Source organism: Capsicum annuum, unplaced genomic scaffold (genome assembly GCF_002878395.1).
Source record: "Capsicum annuum cultivar UCD-10X-F1 unplaced genomic scaffold, UCD10Xv1.1 ctg83390, whole genome shotgun sequence".
Lineage (NCBI taxonomy): Eukaryota > Viridiplantae > Streptophyta > Magnoliopsida > Solanales > Solanaceae > Capsicum > Capsicum annuum.
Window position 1 is genome coordinate 22957 of NW_025894259.1, and position 23210 is coordinate 46166.

General features: G+C 31.4%; 2 long non-coding RNA genes across 2 annotated transcripts; one reads left to right on the forward strand and one right to left on the reverse strand.

The window, feature by feature from the left end:
• Positions 1–1253: 1253 nt before the first annotated feature.
• Positions 1254–8463, reverse strand: LOC107860996. Its single transcript, XR_001671698.2, has 4 exons — positions 8254–8463; positions 4049–4135; positions 2536–2663; positions 1254–2019 (listed from the first exon to the last, which is right to left on the reverse strand). It is a non-coding gene; the product is annotated as an uncharacterized LOC107860996 (long non-coding RNA).
• Positions 8464–20446: 11983 nt separating this feature from the next.
• LOC124895676 lies at positions 20447–21856 on the forward strand. Its single transcript, XR_007051849.1, has 2 exons — positions 20447–20752; positions 21818–21856. It is a non-coding gene; the product is annotated as an uncharacterized LOC124895676 (long non-coding RNA).
• Positions 21857–23210: the final 1354 nt, after the last annotated feature.

A 23210-nucleotide genomic window follows, 5' to 3' on the forward strand; every position in this document is an offset into this window, starting at 1 on the left:
AATATTTTGGAGGTGTGCCAGGACTAATTTTAAGGTAAAATTGAGAAAAGACTTTTCATATTTGAGAACACTTAATAAGAAGAAGATATGTAAGTTATTACTTATATTTGATAAAAAAAATATATTGGTGTACGACTTATTTTAGTGAAAGAACCAAGTATGATGTAGTGAAAAATAATATGTGCGAAACATTTAATTCTTGAATTGTTGATCCTAGAAATAAATCTATAATTAGTATACTTGAAGATATTTGGCATAAAATAATGAACAGACATGGAGATATATCAAATTTATAGATACTTGGATCTGTCACATTTCACCCATGGCAAGGCTAATTTTAGAAGACAATAGAGAAATTGGTAGGAAACTAGAGCCCGTTTGAATAGGCTAAAAAAATTTCTTTTGAAAAGTTCTTTAAAAGTTCTTTTGAAAGAGCTGAAACTTATTTTAAAAATAAGTAGTTATGTGTTTGGATAAAAGTGCTAAAACTGAAAAAAAGTTGTTGCGTGTTTGGTAAACAAGTACTGTTAAACACTTTTTTAATCAAAATGTCTGAAATAGTCTTAAAGTTGTTAACAATATATAGAGTTGATTATTTTTAATTTTTATTTCTAAAATGATTTAAATTAAAATTAATATATATTTTAATTCATTTTCAATATAAACTACTAACTAATTCTCTCTCTCTCTCTCTTCATATAAATATGTATATATATAAATATAAATATATATATATATATATATATATATATATATATATATATATATATATCTTTTTAAAATATTTTCATGAGTGACTATTAAATTTATGCGCTAAATTTTTTTATTTTTTGGTTAAAACAATTTAAATCAATAAGCAAAATATATATATTACTAATCATTATAATTACATTAATATATAAATAGTTGGTCACAGATGATACTATTTTTTTGATAAAATGACTCTTAATTGAAAAATATATTACTCGTTGATTGAGTAATGACTTTTTCACTATTAAAATATTGTCGAATACGAATATTGCGTCGTGAAATATTGATGGATTATTCACTAATCATTCATGAAGTTGTATATCTTCAGTGAGTATTCTCCATATATCTTGATTGGTGAGTTATATTTATAAGAGAAATTCATATGTTGTACAATAATAATTGTCCGAATTTAAGAGAATATATTAAAGAAAGAGACTAATATATAAAAAATAATATTTCATAAATGAGAAGTTTCATACAAAAGAGGTACTAATATGGTTTGAGTTAAGCTCGACATAAATACAAAAAGTAGAAATATTCAATTAATACAAGCATTAAGCATTACAATTATCATTAGCAATCATATCACGAAGTCCCACCGAATACAAATTACTTTCTTCACTCACATTTTTGTCATCTATATTGTTAGCCCTTGAAGTTGTGCCTAAACCAAAATCAATCGATGGAATATATTTTTCATTCTCAACCGTTTGCATTAATCACACTGCACTTCTTTCTAATGTAATTATAAATGACAATAGTAGCAATTATGATATCCTTTTGGATGTCAATATTATAGTAAGACATGTCTCGTAAAATAGATCACCTTACTTTTCAAACATGAGATATGCGCTCCACTATGTTTCTACAAGATGAATGTAAATAATTAACTTTTTCAATGCATCCTCTTGGCTCCTGCAATTATCGTGTTGCATCATGTCGAAAGTCAGAAAGATGATATCTCACATTATCTCCTCTATAAGAAGCCATGTATCCCTTCATGTGTGAATATCTAGAATCAACTAGATAATATTTATTTTTCAATGGATGTGGAAAGTTGAATTCTTGTCTACGAAGAACCTCATGAAATATACGATTATCATGAGACGACCCTTCCCACCCAGCCCATAAAAATGTAAAATACATACTAAAATCTATAACGATAAGAATATTTTGACTCGTATAACTTTTACGATCAATATACGGTATTTCTTGACCTTGCGGCAATCTAGCTTTAACATGTGTGCCTTCAAGTGCTCCAATGCAATCCTACAAGTATACATATATAAATTTAACTTAAGGAAATAATCATGAGAGAAATTAAATATTAAATATAATAAAGTATATATTTAGAGAAATTACAACTTACTTTAAAGAAAGGCAAATATCACTTGTTATACGGCTTGTGAGCTCCTACACCATCACTATAATTTAAATGTGGTCTAATGATATATCTTGCATGCTTAAAAATATTGTTTAGAATACAATGAAGGTGTCTATGAATAATCTCTCCAGATCATTCGATTTTCCGCTCTATGTGCACAAATCATCAAAAACATGCCTAATATTTCATGTGTAGAAATTCCACGAGTGGATTTAAGCCCATATTTTTTTGTTAAGTCATTGGATAAATCAATAAACATGGCTTCTTCGATTGAAAATTTTCATAACAACGAATTTCATTTCCTCGTAATATCTCTTGAATAAATATATGTTCAGAGTGCTTTGATGTACGACAAGGTTCCTTTTATAAGTACTTTTTGCAATACCTCAAAACATATTTACCTGCTAGTTGAAACAAAGTTATCCACTCCTTGTCTTGCTCTCTGCGAACTTTTTTTAGTTTTGCATCTTCTTCATCTAATAAGTCACTTAAATCAGGAGACATGCTAATATCCAAACTCTTCATTTAACTGAAAATCAAAAATGCCTCACATTAGTAGAGTATGGGAATATAAAATTTTCATAATCCTAACATTAGTAGAGTATAGTACATCAACATATTTTAATCTGTAAGATGTACTATGAATCTATATATTTCATATCTAATTGCATACTTTGCATCTAATAAGTGAAAATCAACAGAACATATATATGTATAAAATACACTCAAACATACTGTTAGAGTTGTGATTCAAATTTTGTTGATCCGGCCCAAAAAGTTTTGCGGTGCGATCATGTTTGTGATTTTCAATGGGGTATGTGGTCGTAGCATAGGGATCGAACCATCTTTTTTGGGCCTAGCACTTATTTTTATGCACGTATCATATAAGTGCATTTAGTGGATTATTTTGAGTATTCAAAAAATACGCACATTCTCCATATTGTACTCCTCTCTTTTCATAGTGAAATTCCTCTACCTCTTCCCGTAATTTTTTTCCACAAGGGTTTACAGGTAAATCTGCTATGTTGTTCTTGCTTTTCTTTTACTTATGGTTTGCTTTATTTTGTCCGACTCTAACACATACAACAATACATGTAAATTCAACCTAATTTTAAAAGGATTTTAATCATACAACCACAGCGTATAAAGTTCACGTATACAATCATAATATCAAACACCAAATAACAAAAATATTTAAATCAAATGAATAAAATCTTCACATTTTCTTAAGGATGTATAACTTATAGTTATATTCCAAACAAGACTTCCAAGCTTCATCAGTAGTCATCTTAAGAAATATTTGTTGGACGTCTTTCTTTAGAAACAAGTTAACTGCATAATTGTGCATTTTAGATGGGACAATAATTTCACGAATACTTGTCAGAAAGTCCATACACTTATCAATGATGGAATCCTCTACTGCATGAGATGTAATAGTACTTTTGCTTGACATTAACGCAACTATAAAGTGTAGTTCCTCTCTAACAGATATTGTCTTACTCTTTTTTACTCGACTGCTAGTTTTAATACCATCAGTTGAAAGTTGTCTTTTTAATGATGGCTTGAAAAACATAAGAGAATCCATATCATATAGGTCATCACTTTCATCACTGTCTTCATCATTGAAATTAATTAAGTGTTCTTTATCAAAATAATCTACATCATTTATTTTTTCTTTATCAAGATCTACTCTAATTTCATAAATTTGTTCTTGATTCACGACGCGTGCTCTTTTTTCCGTAGCAACAATATCAAAAAATAATACATTATAGTGATAACATATGGGAGAAATATATCTAGTCCTAAACCTTCTATATCAATAATCCATCTGAAACAATAAAAAACAAAGATACTTAAGTAAATTAAACAATGAGAGAAATAATAAAGAAATATAGAATAATGCGAGAGATGTACCTTAATCTTTTTCTCCCACCAATCGTCATCTGCAATGATTGTATTTTTTGTGGCATCCCAATCTGAACCTGTATGCTCTCTCATCATCTGCTTAAAAAAAGTCCAGTCCTATTTCATGTTATTCCACTTATTTTTCAATTGTTTTCTAATATAATTTGTTCCCGCCTTCCTATTGAACTCCTCAACCATATTTTGTTAACCATCTTTATTTAAATGAGAATTTGGTCTATTTTCTTTTTTAATTTCTTTTACACACACCTTTATAAAAGAAATATGAGCATCATCATCCCACTTAGCGTTACTTCGTACCAAATTAATTTTCGATATAATGGAATATAAATGATCTAAAGAAATGAGTGAATAAGATGAGCTGTAAAAACAAACATATTCTAAAATATAGAAAAAGATATACTATAAGAATAAGAAACAAAAGGTGAGTAATCTTACTAAATACATGGCTAATAACAGGCACATCAATTGATACTTGAGGTATGCTGAGAGGGTTATTCTATTAAAAAGTGTAGCAGGTACTACTATGTATGACATATTTCTTGAACTATTTAGCAATAACAAGGGATGTCACTACTCACTAACAATACTTGTGTAATAGTTCTTTGCTCATCATTTACCCCCACATAAATAAACTTTTTTGATTTTCTTAAATTCTTTATCTTAGACATACAAATAAATCAAATGAATCATGAAATGGTGGCAACTGATTAAAAATGCAATTGTGGATGTGAGTTTGATTGGACTTTATACTTAGAAAATTCTTACTTAACATTTTGTGAAGACAACAACTGTAAAGGTGAACAGAGTTTAAAGCAAAACCAACAACAAAAAGAAGAGAAAGAAAAAGAAGATTTGTCTATGATTTCTTATACATCTTGAGGACCTTCAAATTTTCATCAAGAAGAAGAGTTATATGGACAAAACATTATTAATGGTAGTCATTACTATGCATCCTTTAGTAATCCAAAAATCAATTCAAAGGGGTAAAAAGCTAAGAGAAAAAATAAAAACAAGAACTTTTTGTACTGAATGATACAACTAACTCACCTATCTTTGATTTCTCCAATGTAAGTATTTTTCTTTTTTTGTTTAGTCAAAAACATATTAATGTCATGCATTTATTTAAGAATGTGATACTTTTTACCAATTATTTTTTTTTTTCTACAAAATAATTTCAATAGCAACAAGAACACAAAGTTAGTGAAAAATGTAATGGATTTTTCACAAAGTTATTCTACAACACACTTTCATGTAATTAAAGCAATTTGTGCATGTATTTTTTACATTGTGATTTTTATTTTACTAAAATTTTAAAAAAGATAATAATTTTTTTTAATGCAAGGGAGATCAGCATACTAGGAATATTATGATTATTTTCAATCATCTCTACTATCTGAAACTATTTGCTAGAAAATCAGTAAGTTCTTTTTTTTCTTTTGCTAATTTCTTTTACTATCAATAACTAACTTTAATGATTCAGTTAATAAATCAAGGGCATGATGCTAATTTATTTTACTTTCAATAAATAATTTTGCAGCTAATTTCTTTTCCTTTCCTTCTTGAGATGTACTACTTATCCTATTGATAAATAAAAGTTTATTTTTCAGAAAAAGGGTATGCTCTAACTACGTTAAAATGAAACCACAACAAGGAAGAATCCTATATATGTGTGTGTGTATTGAGAGTAACCCAACTAGTTTAGACCAATCTAAAAAGAATTGAATAAGATGCTTCTGAATAGCTATGAGATAGAACGAAATTGGGCTATGGAACCAAAATGATAAGATAGTAATCAAATACAACCGTTTTGATTAGTCACAAAATCTTCCTAACAATAGAACATGATTAGCGGATCTCCCTTGACATTTGGTGAAAAAGAGCAAACCGAACTTAGTCACATAAACTGATGAGCTATCTAACAAAACAAGAAAGAAGTGTTGGAACCTTTTTATCAATGCGGGCTATGCAAACACTGCACTTGATGTGGTAGATCATGCTAAAATGGGTATTACTTTTTAAAAGTATATTCAGGCTTTTCATAAGTCATCTGTCCCCTAAACTTGTCTACTTAGCAGGAACTATAAATGGGTATTCCATTAACACTGTTATATCTTCCACACTTTGATGTATGTATGGATTATATTCATGATAGCCTATTATGGGGTCTCTCAGACCTTTGTGATTCAGGATGTCCGTCGCGGTTAGGACCTTGGCTTGAACCATGACAACAATTCTCTTTAAATTTAAGATAGTATCACAATGATTAATAAAATTTGATAATTTATCTTAATTTTTTTTTCATAATAATTTTTTATCCTTTTTTGTAATACTGAAATAGCAATTCTAACTTGTTCAGTATAATTAACTCACACCATCTAAAAAACCAACATTCAACCTATTTAAGAAGAATAAAAGAATCCTCAAAATTAAATACTAGCAGCATATAAACAAAGAGAAACTCGTCTAAAATACAACCTTACCCAATCATCTTCACATTCAGGAAATTAATGACCTGAATTATTTATAGACTAAGAAATCTTCAATATTATTCTTTTTTCAAATTGAGTGTCACACTCTTTTTTTTGTCCGAGGGGATCGAATCGAAGAGTTTTTCCAATTAAAGTGACGGTTTTGAATAGGGATTAATTTATTTACAGAGTCGCCACTTGTAATTGAGTTATGGTGTTCCAAGTCACCTTTTTAAATTCCTAATCAAAAGAAAATGACTCTTTGTTATGGTCTGCGAAAATGAAAGATCGGGTAAGGAATTTTGTTGACCGAGGGGAAGGTGTAAGGTACCCCTCGAGTCCCGTGGTTCTAGCACGGTCGCTTTTATTGACTTATTTTGATTTAAACTATTTGAATAAATCGTGTTAAGGCCTAAATTCGCTCATTCTACTGTACCAAAATAAATTGTCTATTATCTTATATTAGATAAATCAACGAAAAAAATAATTTTAGAAAAATTATTTATCAAGGTGCATTATTGCATCCTTAAATTTTAAATATCTCAAAAGATACGTACGTTGCATTCTTAATGAAAACAAATATTTTAAATGCACCTAAATTTGTCTAGCATTAAAAATTTTGATTAGTCACTTGTAAATTTTTAACAATTTTATCTATTTAAAATAACTAATCTTTAACAAAAATCTTTAAACAAAATTTAAAATGATTATTTAATAAAAAATTATTAAACTTTATTAATGACGATGAATAAGTAAAATAAAAATTTATTCAAAATGATCAATTAATTTGATAAATAATATTAAACTTTGTTAATAATAACGAGACAAAATAAAATAAAATAATTCCTAAAGTCAAAAATATGTTTTATAACTTTTTAAAAAAAGAAACCAAAATAATAAAGATTTTCCACTATTGTTCTCATCATTTTTTTTAATTTATATCTACTAATTGAATATTTTAACTAATAAAACATCTGATACTTGACAATTCCATTTTCTTTTTCATAGTGAAGCCATGAGACAAATATGACAAAAAATAAATAAATAGCAACACATAACTAACGATTCCAAAAAGGTTTTGTAAGTAAATAGAAAAATTACGATCAGATCTTGCAATTGCTGGCCGGAGTCGGCTAGTAGAGAAACGGAGGGTGAAACCACGGCCATTTTAATGGTGGTGTTAGCCGGAGTAGGTGATGATTCCGGCGACGGTTTCATCATTTTGTCAGCGAGCAGCGACAGGGAAAGGGGTGTGTCGGCGGCATGGTGGAGAGAATGGCGGCGCTAGTGGCTTCGCTGATGGCTGTCATCGGTGTTCTTGATGACGGGAAAGGGAGAGGAGAAAAGAGGGTTGCCAAAAAATAGGATTTTCTGGCCGGATTTTGACCCATTTTCTGGTGAGGAAAGCGGCAACACGTCTGTTTTTGGGGGTTTTTCGACAGTGATGTGACCGGAGCAACCCGCTGGGTTGTTGCGTCACTGTTTTACACTTTTTTTTATTTTTGAATTCACAGTGACTTTTCATTCATAAAAAAAAAATCTGTGTGTGCAGATGTGTACATAGACACTCAGTAATCTAATATACAACATAATAACATAACATATGCATTTAACCAATAAATCAACAACAAATTATAAACAATATATTAAAATTACTTAAACTTTATTCATATTTTGATTCATAATAAAGTTTATGCAATAAATTACATAAGATCATAATGAAACCTGTGTTCCAACTTATTGAATACGGAAGCAAGATGCTATCACCAGAAACTCGAGCGGAATTCAAATTCAATTTGATTCATTTTTTCCTCTTTTTAATTTTTTTTGTTGTTCTCTGATTTTCCTCTGATTGATTTTTCTTTTTAATATCTAGTTTGTAGAATGATGTACGTAATTTTCTCTAAAAAAAAATTTTACTATCAAAGTGTCTGATAGTGAATGTACGTATAATACTCTGAGGGTGGGAGTCTTTAAATAGGAGGATTTTGGGGAGTAGTTAGGGCAATTTAGGATTCAAATTTTGAAATATTTTTTTTATTAGGATATTGATCTCCTTCTTCTTCTTTTTTCCTTATAATAAATAAATAAATTATATATAAAATAAATAATAATAATAATAATAATAAAAGAATATTAAATAATTAATTTTTATACTTATGAAAAATAAAAATAAAAATAAAAATAAAATATCTTAAAATGTAACTTTATTCATTTATTTTCAACTAAAACTTATTAAAAATGAAATAAGAGTTAAAATAATATCAGATCAAATATAAATATTTAATACAGAAATATATATTAAATTTGGGAGGATCAAAAATTATGTGTCTACATTGACAAAAGAAATTAGATGTCATTTTTATCTGGCAATGAGCTGAAAATAGTGAAAAAAATAGAGAAGAGTTGTTGGAGAAATTAAAAAGAGAATAAAGCGAAAAATTGATTTGAAAAAGAGGGATGTATATAAAAAGAATCATTAAAGGAATAATAGTCATTTATGCAATTTTTTCATCGTTGAGGGGCTCAAATTTTACCTCTGACGCGCGTCATTTTGAGTGTATTCACGTATTTTGTCAAGTAGGATTGAAGTATATTTTTTTTCAATTTTTATACAGTTAAAAGGTCTACTTGTTCACTGGCAAGGTTAAAGATTATAGTAATAATTTGATGTCAAGTTAAAAATCTTATTTATGTATTATGTCAATATTAAATTAATCATCTCATTTTAAAATATACTCTATTAAAATAAGCATATTTTAAAATTACTTAATTATAGTATGCCCCAATTACTTTTTTCAGGCTTTTTATATAGGTTATGATAAAGGAACTTCAAAATTCAAATTAAACAAATCATACAGTCCCTCATTTCATTTTGGAAAATGAAGTGTATGTACTCTTATCTGCAGTCATAAATTATTACTATTTTTGTTAGGAGCGGATCTACAGTAGTTTTAGGAGATTTTCGGGAACCCCAAAACTTTTCCCGAAACTCTAATTATATTTAAAATATGATTAACATATAATAATCTATTGATAGGATTCCATAGTCAAAGATGGCGTATGGTCCAGTGGCTGTGAAGGAGCCAGTAAAATCCTTTAGGTCCCTGTGACTAGGATTTTTCAAGGACCTAATCTAAATAGGTACAAGAGCTATTAATAGAGGCACAGACTGCACACATGATCCAACTCCCACCGAAGGTGATACAAATCAGTCCACCAAGATGCCAAAACAATTCACAAAACGTGAGAAGAACAAGCAACACAAAGGGATACAAGATGACAAACACAAAAACACGTGGATTTGCAAAATAATAAAAGGATAGATAGTGAGACCAAGATAATTACAAGATTAAAAACCAAGTATATTTCAACATTAACCCCGAATGAATGTAATTATCAAAACCACACTCTTACGGTGACCGTCAAGGTAATCGACTCACCTCAAGATCCACCGTTTTCAAGCAAAGAACAATATTGGCTTTTCCAAACCTTATACTAAGGATGACTTTTCCAAGTCCTAACTAAGACTATACTAAGGTGGTCTACTCTCAAGAAAGGATTTCAAGTGTTTCAATTTGTCATCTTTCATAAACTAACTAGCAAATGAACCAATAGAACCTATTTATAGTCTAACTTATTACATAACAAAATCACCACAATACCCTTAATGAAAAGGGTTGGTCATGGAGTGTTACTTGGACAAGGCTAAGTAACCAAAATGTTATTAATAAAGGCCCAAAACCGTGAGTCCTCAATCTTCAATGCTCCAAGCAATCTCTCACACATGGGATTGCTCTTTGGTGTACTCAAATCGGCCCCTCAATGTAGGATCTCGTTTCCTTAATGTGATCAAAGCTTGATGCCCCACGTACTGACTTCAAATGATGTCATTGAAAGCTAAGGTGGTCATTTGAATCATATCAGAAGGACTAAGAACAAAAGCTGCTAGAGATCTTTACCGTGTCAAGTATGAAACATCTAGTGATCCTGCAATAAAAAAAAAAGGAGATATCAGGTGTAGCATATGTACAAACGTTACATACTAGTAGGCATCGACCAAGGTTTAGGCACATAACATATAATATAGAAATTCAAGATAAATCACATACATATAATGTGATATAGAGTTTAACTCCCTTTGTCTATAGGTCATGTCATCACTTTTAATGTAAGTAACTTTCATTTTTTCCTCAAATACTATCTTTAGATCTCTGACATAGGCTAAATATGAGTTCATTCAACATCACAATCGAATTAGGACTATAAGAATTAACTAGCCAATATTTTCTTGACCTTCACTCATAAAATTATTATTATCATTTTCAATTACCATAGTACATAAAACAACCATGACATATAATTCAAATAGTCAATAACAATGTCAATACTTAAACAAATACACACACAACTATAGTCAACATACAAAACTACTATACAATCAACTCTTTCTTTATTTCATGAAGTCTTGGCAAATATCAAAGTTATACTTCTCATAATGGCTAGAATAGTTATAAGCCAACAAAATCAGTTCACTCCAAAAACCCAAATTCGATAGTAAATTGGAATATCAATTCAACCGTTCACTCAAGGAATCCAACTAAATAATATCATTAGTGATTCGTACAAGGAGTACCACATTGATATTTAGTCTCGCTAAATAGTGTAATTTGACACCTCTTAGCATAAGGTGGCTCTGTCAATGCTTCTAATTTAAACTAAAGATGTGTGTATAGTATCAAAATATTCTTTAATCTTGAGCATTGCCATTTGAGATGTTAGAATAAAAAAAATTATTTACTTAAAACAAAATATTCTTTTTAAATAAATTTAAAAAAAATCATGTGCACTGTTTTAGAGTTTGCAGTCAGTTTTTCACCATTGTTGACTCATAGAAAGAGCTACTATAACTTGAAATAACCTACAATTAGTAAATTGTTCATGTTTTAATTTTCACACATATTATTGGAATATTGTTGTATTTGTTATTGGATCGGGTTGATTCACCTATTTCATCTCACTGTATATTCGTCTGTTGCAGTAGAAAGCTTGGGCCAACCTTGATTTCAGCCATCTAATTTAAGCCCAAATCTAGAAAATCTTTATATATTATTTTATTCCTTTTGTATATCATAGGTAAATCTTTAGTATATATCTCTAATATTTGTACCTTATATAGGAGTGTATCATACCCTATTTAGGGGTGTATCTCTTTGTTATTTTGTAGCTTAATTAGACTTCTACCTTATTTAGAATATTGAAGTCGGTGTAGTGTTACTTTTGTTTAGGTTAATTTCATTATTTTACTTGTATAAATAAGACATTGTACATCAGTTGTATTCATTTAATGATTCAATGATTCACTAATATTTCAATCATTCAATAATTCAATAAATATTCAATATTCATTCATTTTTATTATTGAATCAATCAAGGTCCAATATTCAATTCAATTCCATTATTCTATCAATTCTCTTTTAATACTTCCGCAATCTTTTTCAAAACGTCTTTCAATTTCCAACATGGTATAAGAGCGTGGACAGTATAAGATGTGGGGTCCTACATCGAAAATAATGAATTGGGTGGGTCTGGCTCTGATACCATGATAAAGAAATGGACCTTGAACCTAACTCAACCCCCAAAGTTAGATCATTAGGTGAAGATTTTCTAAACAAAAATAACACTAAACCGACTTCAATATTCTAAATAAGGTAGAAGTCTAATTAAGGTACAAAATAACAAAGAGATACATCCCTAAATAGGGTATGATTCACTCTTAAATAAGGTACAAAATATTAGAGATATATAATAAAGATTTACCTAGATATACAAAAGGAATAAAATAATATATAAAGATTTTCTAGATTTGGACCGAAATTAATATGTTCAGATGGCTGAAATCAAGGCTGGTCTAAGCTTTGTACTGCAACAGACGAATATACATTGAGATGAAACAGGTGAATAAACCCGATCCAATGAATAGATACAACAATATTCCAATACATATATGGTACTGTCATACAACCATCAATCTCTCCCTCTTTTATCTTTCGAAAATGGGAACGTAATTTTCTCTGCAATCATAAATATCTTTTGTCACATACACTGCTTATTTGATTTTTAGAGGAAGTGATGAACTAAAGCGTTTCACGTTCTATATTTCCAATTATATGATATTTATGAAACTCAATACTTTCTATAAATTTGGATAATTCTGTGTCATTCTGTCAAATCTACTTTATGTCCTTTTTTTGTAGCAAATAGGTAGTTTTATATTACATACGCAAAAACTTTACAGGGCTGAAGTTTGTGAACTCCTTATTACAAACTGAGTAGTAGTAGGAGCAGTAGGACTAATATTTACAACCTGAGCTATAGTATAACTATTAGACAAGCTAATAGTATTAACAGTAGGTAGCATTCTCACTCGTCTAAGTACAGGGACTCCATGTTTGTCTACGCACAAAATATCTAGTAAGGATGTTGGAGGTTTTCAAAACAAAGTAATAGAACTCGTAGTAGGATTATCTAACATTATTGCAGTAATAGTAGCATAGGGCATAACAGCTAGTTAGTTCTGTTCCCGATATACTTGACACTGGTGGGGGGTTACCCAGTTCTCTGAGAAGGTATCTGCAATCAGCAAATAAAGAAGCATCATTATAAGCAGGACCAGATATCATGTGCACAAGTTGTTGTGAATCAATATTTACTTCCAAAGGAGTAATATATATTGTTGCGCTAAGCTTAATCCTAGCAGAAGTGCTTGGCCTTCTCCATCTATTGGTTGACCAGAATGACAATAACTTTTAAACCCAGCCACCATTTCCCGTTAGAATTCCTAAACACTTCTCCCAGGGAGCATTGTCCCGAGTTTGGCTTGAAGGAACAATCAGTATTGGGCATAAAATGTGATTGAATAGAAGGGTTTCATTTAACAAACTTAGCGATTCAGGGTCTCTTATGATTTGTGGTACCAGCAAGGAACCAGTATTCTATTGCAAGGTTTTATAACTGAGGACCGGAGGGGCAGCTAGGGGGAGGGGGAGGTTGTTAAGTCAAAGGGTGATTTATTCCTAGATATTTAGTCAGCTGCAATTATGTTTTATCAAATAAGTATTATTTTTTTAGTCGGTGCAAAAAGAATAATGTATATTTATTTTTAAAATAATCTAATTCTGATTTTCTTATTTTACTTTTAATGAGAAGCTTCTATAGTCATATTATGATATATTTTAATTCATAAATTTTAAAAATCCTTTTCTAAATTTTATATCGAGTCTAAATACATCACATAAATTGAAGCAAAAACATATATGTACATCTTAATAAAATAATTCTACCTAATGCCTTTAATTTTGATTATTTTTTTTTTGAGTTCTAGATTCTAAAAGAAAAAGTTATGAGGTTCTTGATAAATTATTTATAAATATTAAATAAATTTTTAAATGCTAATATGCATCAAAGCTATTGAATTTTATCGAATCATAATTGAAATACGAGCTCCATCCTGGAAGTTAATCGTCGCTAGGTTTGAATCGAACAACCTTCATACTGCTGGTATCATTTCTAATTTGTCTGACTCGACAGTTAGATTGAATTTCGTGATAGACTATTAAATTTTGTGATTAATTTCTCGGAACTTTTAAATTGCAGCAATATTTGTCTCTAGCTAGGCTTTCTAAGACATTTAACATTTTTTGAAGAGTTGCATTCCTAGAAGCACGTCAAGATTGCTTTTATATTTAATCTCTGTTTGACCATTTTAGTACGTACTGAGAGTTTCTTGAAAGAAGAAGCAGCTTAAATAATCAAATTTTAAATATTTATTATGAAGAAGATCTCAGGTTCTTGGATGTTAGTGCATATAATAAGCAATTAAAAAAAGGGGCAATATATACTAGGCATGCATGTTGTTTTTGTAATCCACACTTCCAAAGAATAATAATAAGACAGCTCACTTATTCATGGAACCATATGTTTGTCAGATTCATTTGAAAATTGATACTTCACTTAGTCCCAACAAATTTCATCATACTATTTCTTTACTGGCAAACACTTTTACCATCTTTTGTATAATAACACGTTGGAGAGAGTAATTTGCCATTTGAATTCTTCAACTTATATACTGTTTTGTGTGACTTATATTTTAATTTATTTTTTTATTTGGACGACTCTTCTAGTTCGTAATCAAATTAACAGCAAACAATGATCAGTGCATGATGATTTGAATTCAGCTCTGGTAATTATATCGATGGCATTGGCTTATCTTTGAGGTGATTAGGAGGAAGTCGAGAGATTTTCGCTGGTATTGTAATTGTTAGGATTTGTCCTAAATTTCCTACTTCGCCTGATTTTCTACCATAATTTTTTTTTTTTGTCAGACCAACAGATTCTTATTAAACAAAATCCATTACATCAAGTATAGGATATGCTTGCTACATTACGCCTTAAATAACAGAAGAGAAAAGAAAAAACTCTGCATCCCTAATCTATTCCCCCACCTTCTATACAATTCTCTCAACCCAACTTCTATCTTTTCTATCATATCTTCTGTATATCTTATCAACTAATTTCATCTTGCATTCAAACTTTATCTTCCTGCATGTGATTGTGGGACGTGGTACTTTATAGTTTCATAGTGCTTCATTCCTTGCAGACCAAATGTGGTAGATTAATGTTGTTGTTATTGCCCAAACCAGCGCTCGACTCATTTTACCTGGAACCTTTCTTGCAATTCTAGTCCACCAGCCTTGTAATGTCCAGTTTTGCATCCTGATCTGTAGCCAGTGACATATTTCTGTCACACAAGCTTGTAAGAAAGTACAATGAAAGAATAGATAATTAATTGTCTCAGGTTCATTGTTGCATAGAGCGCATGTCTCGTCATCATACAAACCCAACCTCTTTAATCTATCTCTTGTCATCAATCTCTTGTGCATTGCTAGCCAACAAATAAACTAATGTTTCGCAATGCTAGCTTTGCACCACACGGCTCTCCATTCTGGCCATTGAGGCATTTGTGCCCTGAGCCACGTATAACCGCTATGCACTGTATATTTTCCTTCTTGTTTTAGCCATCCATTATTGTTGTATCCAACAACAAATTTTTTCTTCAAACCACAAATTTGTTTCCAGTACCAACATGAGTCTAAAGGGGCTTCATACTGCCACCAATCCTGGCCCTTTATATAAATATGGTTGACCCATTTCACCCACATATTATCTGCTTTACTTGCTACATTCCATATGTGTTTTGTTACTGCAGCATCATTCCAGCTTGCACAGTCTACTACACCTAGCCCACCTTCCTTTTTCGACCTACATACCAGATCCCACGCAATTAGAGGTGTCTTATTAGTGTGCACCATCCCTGTCCATATGTAGTTCCAGCATATATTGTTTACCTGTTTCAACACTTTTCACGGCAGCAAGAACATTGAAGCCCAGTAAGATTGTATGTGCATGAAGACCGAGTTTACTAGTTGTGTTCTCCCTGCATATGACAAATTTTTTGAACCCCTGGTCTTGGATTCTGCAAGTCATTTTGTCCAGAAGCATTTTGTATGAAACTGAATTCTCTTTGATCAGCAATCCATCTCATAATACTTGAAACGTATTCCAGGCACACTACAAACAACAAAGGTGATAATGGGTCCCCTTGTCTGAGCCCTCTCTTTCCTGATATATCCCCATACACCCCTCCATTTATAGTTATTGAGTATCTTGTTGTTTGAACACATGTTATAACCCATCCAATGTATTTCCTAGGGAAGTTTAAAGCATGTAGCATCTCCATCACAAAATTCCATTCAACTGAATCATATGCCTTTTTTAAGTCAATCTTTATAAGGCAGCTGCTTGTGGTATTCTTCCTGTTATAAAGTCTCACCAAATCCTGGCAGATTAAACTATTTTGTACTATAGATCTACTAGCTACAAAACCACTTTGATTCTCAGACACAATCCCTGGTAGCACTTTTTTCAACCTTATACATAACATTTTTGAAATAATCTTGTATAAGGTATTACAACATGATATAGGTCTATAATCTCCTACTGAGTCAGCATTTGCATATTTAGGGATTAGAGTGATAATGGTGGAATTTATACCTCTGAGCATGTCACCTGTTCTGAAAAATTCCAATACCCCTGTTGTGACCTCTTCCCCTATTATGTTCCACGTTTCTTTAAAGAACTGACTGACATATCCATCCCGACCCGACGCTTTATCTCCTCCTATAGCCCATAATGCTTGTTTAACTTCAGCTCTAGTAAATTCCGCAACCAATTCTTGTCGTTGCCTTTCTGTCACTAGCGTCCCAGTTCTCACCAAATTACTATCCACATTGGTTTTATCCTCTGCTGCAGTTCCTAGTAGAGTAGTATAGTAATCAATAAAGGCTTTCACTATACCATCCACCCCTTGCCTGTGGATTCCATCTTTATCGTTTATAGAAAAAATCTTGTTTCCATTTCTTCTTGCCTTAAGTTGTGTGGGAAAAAACTTTGTATTCTGATCTCCCTCCTTTAACCACTGTAATTTACATTTTTGTTGGAGGAAGCTCATATGAGCTTTCCTCTATTTTTTATATTCTAGTGCTGCAGCTGCTTCCTCCGCTATTAAAGTAGTATTTTTTGGGTCCAACTGTAATTTGATTTGGCATTTCATAAGTACCTCCTCTGCTGCTTCAGTCTGTTTTTCCACTTCATGAAATCTTTCTTTATTCAGCTTGCTTAGAACTCCTTTGAGTCTGTGTAGTTTGCTCACTACCTGGAACATCTTCCTGCCTTGCCTTGGTTCCTGCCAGCTATCTTTAACTCTGCCTTGAAATTCAGGTGCTTGACCCTACATATTGTAGTATTTAAACCTTGTTTTCTGGTGGTACGTACCTTCTTCCCATTGCACAATTGTTGGACAGTGATCTGAGAGACCTTCAGTCAGAAATCGTGCTTCACTCGCTGGTAACTTCGTGTGCCATTTATGATTTACTAACACTCTGTTTATTTTACTAACTACTCTTGCTTCCCCTTGCTGTTTATTTGTCCATGTAAAGTACGCCCCTGAGTATTTCAGGTCTAGTAGATTACAGGATTCCATACATTGTTTTAAATCCCTTATCTCGGCAGATGTAACTCTACTACCCATTCTTTCTTCCACATTCAAAATATTATTAAAATCTTCCATGACTACCCAAGGTTTCTGTATAGTGCTATGTAAGATTATGAGATCAGCCCATAATCCTTACCTCACATTACCATCATTCATTCCATACACCATAGATATCTCCATTGCATGACCTGTGCCTTTATGTTCCACTTGACAATGTATGAGTTGCTCTGTAATACGGCTGATATTTAGATTATATATTGTAGGTTTCCAGATAATCCAAATCCTACCACCAGGATGACTATTATAATTTGTGACTAACGACCAATCTTTACATATGTTAAGAGTAGCAGAAATGGCTTTTGCTCTCTTAACTCTTGTTTCTAGGAGGCCAAACATACTGATTTTCATACTGTGCAGAAAAATCTGCAATTCATGTTGTTTATCAGCTTTGTTTAGCCTCCTAGTATTCCAAAGCCCAATTCTATCCGTTCGGCGGTGTAGACACATGATTTTTGCTCTTCCCTCAATTTTAAATATTTATATATTATTTTGATTATTATTTTTATTTTTAATAAAAATAAATAATTAAATAAAATTAACTTCAAGATATTTTATTTTTATTCTAATTTTAAAAATAATATAAAAAATAATAAATAATTTTTCTTTTATAAATTTTTAATAAATAAATAAATAATTTTAATACTATTATATTATATTTATATTTTTCTATTTATAAATTGTTATTATATTTTGTTAAATATAAAATTAATTAATTATTATTATTTCATGTATTTATTTTATTTATTATTATTACTATTATTTTCTATATAAAATAAAACCAAAAAAAATAAGAAGAAGAAAAAAAAATTGAATTTTAAAACTCTTTCTTCTCTGCTAATGAGATTCCCTCCTCAAAAAGTTAACTGCCCCCAACCAAATTCCATTTATTTAAAGGATTCTCTCCCCCAGAACAAACTACGTACTTTTGATATCCATCAAAAATCAGATATTAAAAAAAACATCAGATAAAAAAATTCAAGATAGAAAAACTTCAAAAAATATCATCAGATAAAAAAGAGAAAAAGGTGTCAAATTGAAGTCAAGTTTTTGAGTTCAAATTCGGTGACGATATTCAAGTTTTTCCGCTTTATTTCATAAACAGGTTCTTGTTCGAATTTATGTTATTTACTGTATGATTTTTTATAATAAAGTAAAACATGTTTAAGTTTGTGTTAATGAACTTATTATTTGATATGTAATATTATTTGTTTATTACATTGAATCAAAAAAAATTAGATATAGCAATATATTCATATACATTGATATATGCCTATACCTGTAATTACTGATGCAACTATAAAATTCATTATCCTCACAACTCATTCATATATCTTCACACACAGTAACAAAATATGCACATACACTAATCATCATACGTCATACAGATAATATTCGTTCACACAAATTCAATACTTATGGGAATAAAAATCAGAGAGAAACGGAAATAATAAAAAAAAGAGATATGTCTAGCGAAATGTATCGCCAGAACCATCGTCCCGTCAAGAAAACCAACCACCCATTACCCGCAATTTGTTGGAATCTCTCTGGGAGATGCTACCGGTCGCTATCACGGTGAAACATGCCGAAAATCGTTACACCGATGAGACGATTTCGCCGGCGCCGCTTTCTTCACCGGGATGCCGCACCACTCCCTTTCCCTCTTCCCTTCCCGTCGCTGGAAAATCATCATCCCATCTAAACGAACCCATTTTCGGGTTTATTCCGGCTGATTCTTGTCGGAATCGCCACGCCAGCACCTTCAGATCCTGTCACTGTCTTTTCTTCTCCTTCCTCGCGTCGACCAACCCTCGCTCTCCTTTTCTCTCTCCCGCGCCACCACCGCCCAGATCTGGCCGGAATATCACCGACGAAGCTTCGCGCTGCCACTGCTGATTCCCTCTTTCCTTTACCCACTTTTCGAAGACACCAGTGAAATATCGACGCGCAGGTCAGCCAACAGAGGCTGCCGCTGGCGCTCTCTTCCGTTCTTGGTATCGATTATCCATTTTACATATGTTCGTACCTTGTTATTGAAAGAAGAGAGAGGGAATGATTTTTTCTTTTGGGAAAAGAAAGAAGAAAGAAATAGGGTCCAGGGATTTATGTGTATATATAATTTATTTTATACAGTATAGAGCAAGATTAATATAATATGGATTATTTTATAATTTTTTATTATTATTATATTATATTGTTTTATTTTTGTCATTAATAAGATTTTATTATTATTATATTATGTTTATTTGTCTTTATTAGTAAGATTTTATTATTTTATTATGTTTATTTGTCGTCATTAATAAGATTTCATTATTTTATTATTTTAATTAATTATTTTTAAATAAAATTGCTCTAAATCACTATTAGAATTAGATAGAACTTTTAGTAAGAACGTCTTTAATATTAGATAAATTTTAGACGTGTTTATAATATTTATCTCGATTAAGAATGCGGTGTACGCATCTTTCTGAGACCTTTAAAAATAATTCGAGGATACAATACATCTTCTATTTTGCAGACAATAATAAAGAGTCATTTCCTTTTGATTAGGGATTCAAAAAGGTGACTTGGAACACCATAACTTGATTCTAAGTGGTGACTCTGAAATTAAAATAATCCCTATTCAAAACCGTCACTTTTATTGGAAAACCCCTTTGACCTTGAAGCCTCGAGCGAAAAAAGGGGTGTGACATCTCTGGCGACTCTACTGGGGACAATAAGAATTCAAGCTTTTTATATTAACTTATACTTGCTTAATTATTGTTAATATTGTGTTTGTTGGCTTTATATACTACTTGTCGCTCATTTACTGCTTTGATATTGTTGAACTGTTTTATAAACTATTTTCTCTCGTGTACCCCCTCTGAGTCTCTGAAATAGGATAGAAGGAATGCAGCGTATGCATCCTAACTTTCTTTTGAGATAGCCGGAGTGTCAAGGCACCTAGTGAAGGATTATAGCCACGCATGTTAGGCGGGGTTCGAATCGACAATGAAGGCAGTGTTGCCCTGCTACCGACCAAGTTGTCCCTCCCCAGATCGAGTGTTCACTCGGGTAAGCCAATCTAGACACTAATCCCTATTAGGCTTAAACTTAGAAGAACTGAAAACTCAGAATCTAGTTATCCTTTTTAGGCATCATTTTATTTGCATCATATGCATTTGACTTAGCGAGACTTGGCACTGGGACCGGGTCTGTCTAGGATAGGTGACCTACTTTATAAAGACCAACATGTGCATCCTACGTGCTCTTTGACATTTATTTGGAAGGCTTATTTTATTGTTGACCGACTTTCTAGGCAACTTTCAAATACAAAAAAATTATATTATCCTTAAATTCATTGAATTATTTTTCAAAGGAATTTTATTTTTTTAAAAAAAAAAAAGAAAAATTTTAAATATAGAATAATATACTTTTAGAGTTTTCTTGAACTACGAGAGTCTGATTTTCACTTTTTAGTGGGATACGTAAGATGTCCTATCTGGGATACGACCCTGGTTTTGAAAAATAATAATAATATATTTATTCACAAATTTATAGAAGGATATTTTCGAAAAAATAATAAGAAGAAGAAAAAATGATTATTTTCATGAATATTATTATCTTTATTTTATTTTCCCTTTTTCAAAATTAATTTTAACATAAAAAACATAATAGCCTGAACCTTTAGAGGTCGTGAGCTGAATTTTTATAAAATAATAAAATATGTAAACATATATTTTAACAGTCTTAAACCTTTAGGGATTGTGAGACTAAAAATTTTATACAACTTCATACATAAAATGATCATTCTATTTTTCTTTATTTCTAAATCATTTTATTTTATTTTCGTTCTCTTAAGTGTATTTAGGGAGGTATTGTCTCCAAACACATAGTTAAATTGTCTAGAGGTATTTTATTGTAAAATTTTTGATGGAGTCAATTTAAATAAATGTTTTTCCTAAAAATATTATCAGTCATGTTTTTCTCATTTTGATTTTGATAAAATTGTTCTTTGCAACTAAGTCCGAATAATGGTCGCACTAGGTTTCACAAGTCAAGTTGTAAATTCTTTTCAAATTGATAAATTAAGTTCTGTCTAATTCTAATCATTTATTAATCTTATGTCCCTGTCAATAGGTATAAAATGTCTCCCCCTGTTCGTGGAAAGCGTCCAAAGAGAAAGCGAGATGGGAGTGTACCACTTCAGGTTATGGATTGTACCCCTTTGCAGCTTTGGTTGTGGTGGAACGAAATGGAGACATTCGATTATGATGAGATACATAAGTATTTTGATTTTTTGACGAGTATTATGACAATCAAGCCTGATAGGGAGGTGATTGATGCGTTACTAACCTGCTGGGACCCGAAGAATAATGTGTTTCATTTTTTGGATTTTGAGTTGACTCCTACTGTAGAAGAGATAGCAGCCTATGTTGGATATGGGGATATGAATCGGAAGAAACTTATAGCCTCGAGACTCATTTCGATAAACAAATTCAGCAAACTCATGAATATACGAAACTCAAAAGAAAAATCGATGAAAAAAGGTTGGGTTTCCATGCAGTTTTTGTACGCTAGATACGAAAGGCAAGAGAGGTTCAAAAATTATGGTAAGCAACTCTGTAATAAGGGGAATTTTGAAGCTTGTAAGGTTCACAGACGATTTGCATTCATGGTAGCCTTGTTAGGCACTATGTTCTTCCCAAGGAGAGAATAAAAAATTAACATTCATTTAGCACGAGTGGTAAAGATACTGATTAAGAAAGATTACACTATGGTACCAATGATCTTGGACGATATTTACCGTGCTCTGACCGTTTGTCAGAAAGTAAAGAGTTTTTTCGAGGGATGTAATATTTTGATACAGATGTAAATTGTGGAGCATCTTTACCGATGCCCTATATTGGCAAGGTTTAATCCTGAACAATTTAATCACATCAATGATTATAAAGAAAGGTTAGAGAAATATAAATGCCCAGAAGGAATTAAAGATTGGGATAAGCTTTTTCATTCTTTGACTGCTGATAAAATCACTTGGAATCTACCTTGGTTCCCTTGGAGACAAGTCATACATGGTTCTATCATTCGGGCGTTCTTGTTATTAATGGGTATCAGGGGTATTCAACCATATGTTCCATTGAGAGTTCTACGTCAGCTGGGCAGGCGTCAAATAATTTCTATAACAGAAAATATGACTGAGTTTGTATTTGAGGTTAGACCAGAGATTCCACTTTTGGAGGAATTGGCCTAGCAGATTTGGGAAGTTTGTCGTGTCATGGGGATTAAAACAATGGTGATAGAGTGGGAGAAAGTAGAAGTACATCCAGATTATCATGAATGGTTTGAAGAATAGTTGAGTCCTCTGGTCAGACCGGAAAGAACGGTTAAGGGACCTATAGATCAGGAAGCTGCAATCAGGATAACGATCGAGAGAGCCATGCGAGAACATTATTAGGCGAATCAAGCTTTGAGATCAGAATTAGAGCATGCTAGGGCAAAAATAGATGAACAACAAAGGAAATTTGCTAAA